This window comes from Mastigoproctus giganteus, chromosome 9 (genome assembly GCF_048544385.1).
Source record: "Mastigoproctus giganteus isolate SK-2022 chromosome 9, ASM4854438v1, whole genome shotgun sequence".
NCBI lineage: Eukaryota > Metazoa > Arthropoda > Arachnida > Uropygi > Thelyphonidae > Mastigoproctus > Mastigoproctus giganteus.
The window spans coordinates 136,683,394-136,694,584 of record NC_143583.1 but is presented as its reverse complement, the minus strand read 5'-3'; positions in this window follow the sequence as shown (position 1 = coordinate 136,694,584).

Here is an 11,191-nt window from a genome sequence, read left to right as displayed (position 1 = left end):
GAAAGTTGCCATTGTCCTTATCATATAAATTTTTGGAAGAACCTCTAAAAGCAATACACTGCAGTGATAAATACTGTATTATGCATGGGATACTTACAAATTAACACATGACACAGAAGCCTATGATAGATACAAGTTGATATGCAACCAAGTTACAAAGGAGGTTAGGCAGGCAAAGGCAGATTACGAGAAATCCTTGGCAAGGGATGCAAAGAAAAACAGCAAAGAGTTCTTTACTTATGTTAACTCTAGAAGGAAGGGGATGGATGAATCAGATTGGTCCACTTGATATTGATGGGTCAACTGTTGATGATCCTGCTCAGGTAGCTAACAAACTAAATGAATATTTTGCATCAACATTCACACATGAGGAGTTATTCAGCAAGCGGAATGCCAGAGGTGTATTCAACTCTAGCAGTAAGCTACAGAATCTTGAAATAACTGGGAGTAAAGTGGAGGAGAAACTGTTGAAGATAAACACAAGAAAGGCACCCGGGGTGGATGGGATCTATCCAGTTATATTAAAGGAGGCAGCAAAGGAAGTAAGAAAACCCTTAGCCATAATTATGAGAGCTTCCTTGGACTCAGGGGAGGTACCCATAGACTGGAAATGTGCAAATGTGACCCCAATTCACAAAGGAGGATCAAAGGCTGACACAAGTAATTATAGACCTGTGAGCTTAACTTCTGTTCCAGGAAAATTAATGGAGGCACTGGTTAAAGAAGCACTGCAGGATCATTTAGACAAGACTTCAATTATAGCTCAGACACAGCATGGTTTTGTTAAGGGGAAGTCTTGCCTGACCAACTTGATTGGATATTATGATGCAGTCACAAAAGAACTGGATGCAGGGAATAACTTTGATATTATATACTTGGATCTTAGAAAGGCTTTTGATACTGTTGCACATGGAAGACTGCTACACAAATTGGAGCAGTGTGACATTGGAGGCAAATTGCTGCTATGGATAAAGGGGTGGTTGAGGGGGAGAAGACAGAGAGTGGTAATCAATGGACACTGCTCATCGTGGACTAATGTTATTAGTGGAGTCCCTCAGGGCTCAGTGTTGGGTCCATTATTGTTTTCTGTATTTATAAATGATATTGATGATGGTATATCAAGCTTAATGTCCAAGTTTGCAGATGATACAAAGGTTGGCAGGGTTGTTAAGGACACTACTGACACTATGCTGCTGCAACAGGATCTGGAAAGGTTGAGCAGATAGGCTGAGAGGTGGCAAATGAAGTTTAACATTGACAAATGTAAAGTACTACACATGGGAAACAGCAACCCCAGAGCAACGTATCAACTCTGTGGTACGACACTGACAGTGGTAGAGAATGAAAGGGACTTGGGGGTGGTTGTGCAGGCAGATATGAAGTTCTCTGAGCAGTGCAGACGGGCTGCAAGAGTAGCTCATGGAGTATTGTCAATGATATACAGGAATTTTTCCAGCAGGGATAAGGAGGTGATTATTCCATTGTATAAGGCGATGGTCAGGCCACACCTTGAGTACTGTATACAGGTCTGGAGGCCTCATTTCAAGAAGGATGTAGAGCTGCTGGAACGAGTACAGAGAAGGGCAACAAGATTAGTGAATGGAACAAAGGGGTGCTCTTACGAAGAAAGGCTTAAGTTTTGCAAATTACAGTGTCTGGAGACTAGGCACCAGCAAGGTGATCTGATAGAGGTGTATAAAGCCTTGAATGGTTTAAGCATGCTCAATGCTGATGGGATTCTTCCTCTAGCTCAGAAAAATCACCTGAGAGGGCATAAATTCAAATTGAGGAAAGACAGATGTAGGATAGACGTGAGGAAATTTGCCTTTAGCCAGCGGGTGGTTGGTTGGTGGAACAGACTTCCATCCCTTGTGGTGGAGGTTGATAGCCTAAATAAGTTTAAGGCTCAGCTGGACAGGTATTTGGAACGAACAGAGGGGTGAAGTGGAAGTGGGTTTTTTTTTTTTTTTTTGGCTGATGCTGCATAAGCTTGCTTTCTTGCATCAAATGCCTCTACTAATGCTAATGCTAATTATGTATATGAAACATTCAAAAACTGATTGCCAATATTTTTTCTCAGTGTCATAGTCTCTGTTCTATTACATCAATTGTACATTTATTACTTAAAGACAGTTTGAGTTCGCAATACTTTGTACTATTTTGATTATGGAGGGCACTTCCCTCATGTCTTCTTAGTATATGTGATAAATGTTGCCAATCATTAAAACCGTATTCATTTTATATTATGATTATATAGCACAAGATTCTGCTATATTGTGATTTTTATTTATCAAATAGCGTACATAGTAGTAAAAAACAGGATTTCGAGTATATCAAATAATTTCTTTTGACTTTTTCCTTCTAATTATAACTGTTTTTCTCAGTTCATGTCCATCACACAACGTTTTGTTTGACACATAGCATAACACAAGGGGTAGCATTACAGAATTGCAGCCTTTCTGTGAAAAATAAATAATAATATAGGCTATATTTTTTATTATTTTTTTAAAATTTTAATATTCAACAAATTGAACCCAAATGCTGTACCCTTGATGTGTGTGAGGCACACCCTGTGAAGCATGCCCATGTGTGAGGCACACCCTGAACACCTGCATGCGTCAGCCCTCATGGGATCTATCCAGTTACATTAAAGGAGGCAAAAAAGGAAGTAAGCAAACCCTTAGCCATAATTATGAGGGCTTCCCTGGATTCAGGGGAAGTACCCAGGGAGTGGAGATGTGCAAATGTGATCCCACTTCCCAAAGGAGGATCAAAGGGCGACACAAGTAATTACAGACCTGTTAGTTTAACTTCTGTTCCAGGGAAATTAATGGAGGCACTGGTTAAAGAAGTACTACAGGATCATGTAGACAAGACTTCAGTTATAGCTTTGACACAGCATGGGAAATCTTGTGTGACCAATTTGATTGGATACTATGATGTGGTCACAAAGCATTAGCATTAGTAGAGGCATGTGATTCAAGAAAGCAAGCTTATGCAGCATCAGCCAGAAAAAAAAAAAAAAAAAAATTCCACTTCACCCCTCCGTTCGTTCGAAATACCTGTCCAGCTGAGCCTTAAATTTATTTAGGCTATCAACTTCCATTCCACAACAAGGGATGAAAGTCTGTTCCACCAACAAACTACATGCTGGCTAAAGACAAATTTCCGGACAGCTATCCTACATCTGTCTTTCCTCAATTTGAATTTATGCCCTCTCAGGTGACTATTCTGAGCAAGAGGCAGGATCCCATCAGCATTGAGCATGCTCAAACCATTCAAGGCTTTATACACCTCTATCAGATCACCACGCCGGTGCCTAGTCTCAAGACACTGTAATTTTCAAAACTTAAGCCTTTCTTTGTAAGAGCAACTCTTTGTTCCATTCACTAACCTTGTTGCCCTTCTCTGTACTCGTTCCAGTAGCTCTACATCCTTCTTAAAATGAGGCCTCCAGACCTGTATACAGTACTCAAGGTGTGGCCTGACCATTGCCTTATACAAGGGAATAATCACCTCCTTATCCCTGCTAGAAAAATTCCTGTACATCATTGATAAGACACCATGAGCTACTCTTGCAGCCCGTCTGCACTGCTCAGAGAACTTCATATCTGCCTGCACAATTACCCCCAGGCCCTTTTCATTCTCTACCACTGTCAGTGTAGTACTACAGAGTTGATACGTTGCTCTGGGGTTGCTGTTTCCCATATATAGTACTTTACATTTGTCAATTTTAAACTTCATTTGCCACCTCTCAGCCCATCTGCTCAACCTTTCCAGATCCTGTTGCAGCAGCATAGCGTCAGTAGTGTCCTTAACAACCCTGCCAACTTTTGTATCGTCTGCAAACTTGGACATTAAGCTTGATATACCAACATCAATATTATTTATAAATACAGAAAACAATAATGGACCCAACACTGAACCCTGAGGGACTCCACTAATAACATTAGTCCAAGATGAGCAGTGTCCATTGATTACCACTCTCTGTCTTCTCCCCCTCAAGCACCCCTTTATCCATAGCAGCAATTTACCTCCAGTGCCACACTGCTCCAATTTGTGCAGCAGTCTTCCATGTGCAACAGTATCAAAAGCCTTTCTAAGATCCAAGTATATAATATCAAAGTTATTCCCTGCATCCAGCTCTTTTGTGACTGCATCATAGTATCCAATCAAATTGGTCAGGCAAGACTTTCCCTTAACAAAATCATGTGTCCGAGCTATAACTGAATTCTTGTCTAGATGATCCTGCAGTGCTTCTTTAACCAGTGCCTCCATTAATTTTCCTGGAACAGAAGTTAAACTCACAGGTCTATAATCACTTGTGTCAGCCTTTGATCCTCCTTTGTGAATTGGGGTCACATTTGCACATCTCCAGTCTATGGGTACCTCTCCTGAGTCCAAGGAAGCTCTCATAATTATGGCTAATTGTTTGCTTACTTACTTTGCTGCCTCCTTTAATATAACTGGATAGATCCCATCCACCCCAGGTACCTTTCTTGTGTTTATCTTCAAAAATTTCTCCTCCACTTTACTCTCAATTATTACAAGATTATCTAGCTTACTGCCAGAGTTGAATACACATCTGACATTCCCCTCACTGAATAACTCCTCATGTGTGAATGTCGATGCAAAATATTTATTTAGTTTGTTGGCTACCTGAGCAGGATCATCAACAGTTGAACCATTGATATCAAGTGGACCAATCTGATTCATCCCCTTCCTTCTAGAGTTTACATAAGTAAAGAACTCTTTGCTGTTTTTCTTTGCATCCTCTGCCAAAGATTTCTCATAATCTGCCTTTGCCTGCCTAACTTCCTTTGTGACTTGGTTACAGACCAGATTATATCTATCATAGGCTTCAGTTTCACCCATTAATTTATATGTATCCCATGCATTTTTCTTCTCTGCCATGTGTCTCATTAGTTCATTTGACATCTATTTAGGCCTAAACCTTGAACAATATTTCTTAGTTGGTATGTAAAGCCTAGTAGCTTCCAAGATAAGTTCTTTGAATGCTTCCCATTTTGAATTTGCTGTTGGTAACATCATCATCAGTTGGTTCCACCGAAAAGAATTTAAATACTGTCTCAGACCATCGTAGTCGTCTTTATGAAAGCCTTTACCCCTGATAGTAGTTACCTCTTTGAGTAAATCCCTCTTCAGCACACTGTGATCACTGCCACCTAGTGGTTCCTTTATCTGCAGATTCTTAATGCATGAAGAATCACTACTGATAATCAAATCAAGTATATTACTTCCTCTAGTTGCCTCCCGAACATTCTGATGTAGAAAACAATCATCCAATAAATCCACAAAACCTTGCTAGTGTGTGAGTGACCAACCCACAAATTCCAGTCAATATCTGGGAAATTAAAATCCCCCATTATAAGACTCTCTGATTTACTGGCCCACTCTATTTCCCTGTACAGTTTCTTATTATACTCATCAGAGTCATATAGCACACTCCTACTCTCAATTTTGATCTCCCAATGCTTATGTCACACCAAACTGACTAGACACTGCACTGTCCTGCGATGTCGACTGGCTTCACTTCCTTGGATTTTATGTGTTTCTTAACTAATAGCATAACCCCTCCTCCCTTCCTATCCTTTCTGTAGACGTTATACTCCTCAAATTCCAGTTCTGCATTCCTTATATCTGTGTGACACCATGTCCCTGATGTTCCAGCAATATCTGCCTTTGATGCTTTGATCCATACCTCAAATTCATCAAATTTATTTACCAAACTCCTAGCATTGGTGTACACGCAAGTATACATGCACCTGTTCCTATTCTTAGCTACCCGAACACAACTCATGTGTTTACTTGTACCGAAATGACTCCCAGCAGTCTCTGAAACATCCTGCATCTTGTTTTACAGGTTTCTGCTCATTCCAATAGAAGCAGTGCAAGAATCACTTTCACCTCTGCCAATGGCTACTGTTAATCTATTAGTCCTTGTATCCCCGAAAGCTAGTAGTTTTTTGACCCACCTAACACTGCCTCGATAGCATCGGCAAGTATTCTTGCACCCTTTCTATTTAAGTGTATCCCATCCCTGTAGAAGCAATATCTCCTGTTAACAAGTACAGTCCAGGCTGAAAAAAATTCTACACCTTGAGCCTTGCACAATCTTTCCAGGGCTGAATTGATCGACAAGGCTCTCATCATATACTACTTCCTATCGTGTCTGGTCAGAATTGCAGACACTTTCAAATTCAACCCTAATTCACGGCTTTTTTTCAACAGTGACCTGTACTTGTTAAGTAATTCTGCCGGTCTCCTACTCTTAATATCATTAGTGCCAACATGTACAACAATATCACCTTTTGTGCCCTTAAAAGATGATATCTGCTCTACAACATCATCAACCTTTGCCCCTGGCAGACATACCCTGGTCCTGTTCCACCTATCCTTTTTACAAAGCATGTTCCCCGTTTCCCTGACAATAGAGTCACCAACAACTACTAGTTCCTGTGGGACCAGCACATTCAACCTTTGGGGTTGCCGCTGTGTTGCCTGATGACCAAGTGCAAGCTCTGGCATTGATGTGGGCAGCTGAGAGCTTGATGAGCCCCTCAATTTAGATCCTTCGAGGGCATCCACCCTGTCCTTGAAGCTCTCATATAGGTCCATAACAACGTTGAGTTGTTTCCTGATTTCTTTGCTCTCCTTACATCGCGCACACACACACACACACACACAAAGACATCCCCCATGGAAATATCATGTCCCATATCCGATTTCTCCACAAACATCATGCAAGCAGTGCATTTTAAAAGGCTGTGATTCAGCGGGAAACTGCCCCCCCAGCTCTCCTCTGAGCCACAGCATCAAGCTTAATGTCAAAGTTTGCAGATGATACAAAGGTTGGCAGGGTTGTTAAGGACACTACTGACACTATGCTGCTGCAACAGGATCTGGAAAAGTTGAGCAGATGAGCTGAGAGGCGGCAAATGAAGTTTAACCTTCACAAATGTAAAGTACTACATATGGGAAGCAGTAACCCCAGAGTGACGTATCAACTCTGTGGTACTACACTGACAAAAGTATATTGTGTAAAATGTATTTACTGTTTAACGGCACCAGGGTTTCCCCCATCTCCGCATTGCTTTCATTGTGGGTGTATCAGTTCACTGGGAAGGCCAGAGATTTAAAAGTGTATGATATTGTACATGTGTAGTGTTGTGTTCTGTTGTTCATCTGGCTGTTTAGCCACTGGACCCCTACTGTGGCCCAAGGGAGCCCCACCCACACTTGGCCCCATGGAGACCAGGTACACCAGTATTTTTAGATAAGTGCTCTGGCAGGTCCTGCCACCTAATTTCCTGAGATTTCAGTGGCTAGGACCTAAAAAAAAAAAAAAGGAAGGGGGGGGGGGATAAATGCTTGAATCTAATTAGGCTGAAAAAGGTTGCAAGTGTGTCGAGTTTGGCATTTAAAATTTTACGTTGTGTGGGGCATTCGCTTTTCGCTGGCGATATAGGTAGAATAGGGGAGAGAGACGGAAGGCTGGGGGGAAAAGACAGAAATATGGGGTCAATAGGGAAGGTGACCCCAGGTATATCAGTGGGGCATGTCCTTGCCCCATCAGAGGGAAAAGAGGGGGTGGTGGGGAGGGGCAGAAAGACCTTCCCCTCACCCCACCAGGGATAGGAAGTGGGCTGGGCAAGGGAGCTCCGCCCAGTTCGCCATAGCGGCAATTTTCAGTGCCCTCCAGCAAGTGCAGTCTGATGATGACTCGTTGGTGGGGCTTGGTCGTTTTCTAGGTGTGCGAGTTCATCCTGGGAGCGACGACATCCTGGCTGGAGCCACTCCCATTGCTTCCTAGGTCGATGCTGTTTCATTTATTCTGCTGCATATTACGCCGTTTGGCCTTAGTATTTTGCTATCCTTTCCTCTGTGTTGATGTTTTATCAGTTTGCCTTTATTTATTATTTGTGGTCATCTGTTCGTTGTGGATGGCTATTTCTGTTCGTCGTCTTTTGAAGACATCAAGTGCAAATCGGCTGAGGGCTTTGTATTCATCTTCTGAATCCAGTAGATGGTACTCTTGATTTTTCGGCAAGTATTGAATCTCAGTTATCAGTCTACTTCTGTGTTCTTCATAGCATTCACAGTCGTGCATAATATGCTGCTAGGTTTCAGATTCTCCACAGGTGCATGTGGACTCTTCTGTTACAATTGCGTTCAGTTTTGCTTTAAATGGGCCGTGGCCTGTCAGGAGGAAGGTTGTTTTTAGCCCAGGAAGAACCATGAGGGGGCTTTTGGTACATTTTTGCAACTATCAGTATGAAGCTTCTTGTAAATTGACCCTTTGGCGACATCTCCCATCTGTGATGCCAAATCTTCAGCATGTGAGCCACTATTCGTTGTTTCTCTGCCATCCGGCTGTTGGTTGGGTCCAAAGTAAAGTCATAGATGGGGGCAGGTATATCCTTGGACAGTAAATACATGAGTCCACATCTAGTCACCTCGAGGTCCAGCGGAAGAGCTCCTGCCAGGACCTGCAGAGCGTGGGTGCTCACCGTTTTGCATGCCCTAGTTATAGTTAGAAGTATGTTTCTTTGGATAGTGTCCAGCAGTCTTCTGTTGACCGCGGTTCTGGCCTTTCTGAACCAGATTGGCGATCCGTAGGTGATCGCTGGGATGAATATTGTTTTATAATACAGGGACAGGGTTTTCCTGTTGAGTCCCCAGTCCCTGTGAGATACTCTTGCAGTTTCTCTCTATTAGTTTCTCTCTCAAGTAGGTGAGGTGAGGTGTAAAGGGCAGGTTTCCATCCAGGATAATACCTAGATACTTTATTTGCTTTGCTAGTTTAATGGTGGATCCCGCTATCTTTATTTGCGGTGGTTCTCTGATATTTAGAGAGCCTTTTAGTAATACTGAGTTTGTCTTGGTTGGTGAAATCATTAACATATGTGTTTTCACCCAGTTCTGTAAGGTTTGTAGTGCTTGGTTTGCCTGTGTTTCAAGTCCCGTTCTGGAGTCCGCGTCCACCATTAAAATGAGATCATCAACCAAGGCCTGACTGGCCACATTTCCCAGGTCCAGAGCCAAGAAGTCATCAAAAACCATGTTCCACATTAGTGGCCCCAGGACAGATCCCTGTGGGAAGCCCCTTCGGACTCTTTTAACAACTCTTCGGAAAGTTGTGATGACCTCAATTTTCCTATCCGACAGATATGCCCGGACACTGTTATATAAGTTTTCTGGGAGTGCTGCAGCATCATGACGCTGGGCTGCATGCTGCAGCCCAGCGTCCTTGGCAGACCGGAGTCTGCCAAGGACGCTGGGCCACCAGATGGTGTCGAAGGCCCCAGCAAAATCCACTGCTATTACCAGAAAATACTTCTTGTTACTTTGGGTTACCTTGGTTATGAAGTTTTGGACTGCTTCAATGGTCGAGAAGCCCGGTTTGAATCCATATTGCCTGGGTGATTCCAGGTTGGCGGTTTTGTAATGGTTCATGATCCTTTTGTGGAACAGCCTTTCATAGAGTTTGCTTAGGGTAGAGAGTAGGGTTATGGGGTGATATGAGGCCGGTTGGTCTGGAGGTTTTGTTGGGTTTTTCAAGATAAGTTTTAGGTGTGCAGTCTTCCAACTTGTCAGGAATTTCCCAGTTTCCAGGCATCGATTGAGGAGGTTAAGTATCAGGTTCGGTATATATTCCACGGCTTTTTTGACCATCTCTGGTTCTATGAGATCCGGGCCGGGACATTTCCTGTTGCACATTTGCGAGGCCGCACCCTGTAATTCATCGACTGTGAAGGGCGGTTCTATTTCTTGAGTTCTATTTGTTTGGTTTGCCTGGCATATTACCTTTTGTTGTTCATTAAGGATATCTGGTGGTTCATGGATGATAGCACTAAGGATATTGGTAATCGATTCCTCCCACGTTTTAGTCAGGCTTCCATTGGGCATCCTCGTTACAGTGGGTGCTTCTCCCCTGGGGAGCTTTTTTGCGGTTATTTTATACACTACGCCCCAGGGGTTCTCATTCCCTGTCTTGGAGACCAGGTTTTCCCAAGAGGCTTGCTTGTTCTTTTTAATTTTTTCTGTATAGGTGTTTCGTACCTCTTTGTATTGTTGTCGTAGAACTGCTACCTCTGTTGTTGGCCATGTACTCCATACTCTTTGGAATTCCTTCCATTTTGTCTGGACCTGTTTTCTCAATCTTTGCAATTCTGGAGTCCACCAGGGCATGTCCCCGACTGAGGGGGGTTTTCCTCTTCATCGCTGTCTCTGCTGCTTCAGTTATGATACTGGTGATTTTTCTCTTGGAGTGTAGCTGGGTTTTTAATCTCACTGTCCGCTGCCTGTCTGGCCAGTTCCTCCAGTGTTTTTTGTGCCTTGCTGGTCAGTTGCACTCTGAAGAGTTCCCAGTCTGCCTTTTGGATTGCAAATCTGTTTGCCAATTGTCTGTTTGTAGTTATTTTTGTCGTTGATCTTCTGATTTGGTAGGTTATTGTACGGTGATCCGATGTGGTCCAGGCATTTTGCACTGTCCAGTCGGTTACGTGGGCTTCAATATTCCTTGTGGTCAGGGTGATATCAATCATGGCTTCCCACAAGGTATTGCAGAATGTTGGCAGGTTAAAGGGTTGGTTTTTGACTGTGAGGATTGAATTTTCCAGGAATTCGTCCAGCCTTTGTCCATTTCTGGTTCTGCAGCGGTCCGGTGTGGCACTGTGCCAAACAGGGGAGCGGCAGTTTACATCTGCTCCTACAATTATTCTTTGTCCCTGCTAGGGTTGTCTGGACGGATTGGAGATATGTGATAGCAAAGTTGATTTCCACACCAGGTCTGCAGTACAATGAAATTGCGTAGAAGTTCCCAATTGAGCTGATTATATGGGAACAGGCGGCCCAGGCCGTACAGAGCTGTGGTAATTTTGTTGCTGCTATTTCCGGATTCCTCACTACCACTGCTGCCCATGGGGTATCCTCATCACTCTGGATAATTTTATAACTCATTGGGAATCCCCTGACCTGCTTTGTGTGTGTATATAGAGCTCCTGGATAAGGATGATGTCGGCATTTTCTTCATCGGCTTTGTGGCACACCTGGTCAACCACTGCCCTGGCACGCTGCCCATTGATCTGGTGTATCTTCAGAACTCCGTAGTTATATTTCTTATGGTGTGTCCCCATAATCAATTCGTTGTTGGAATACTCTTTACTTT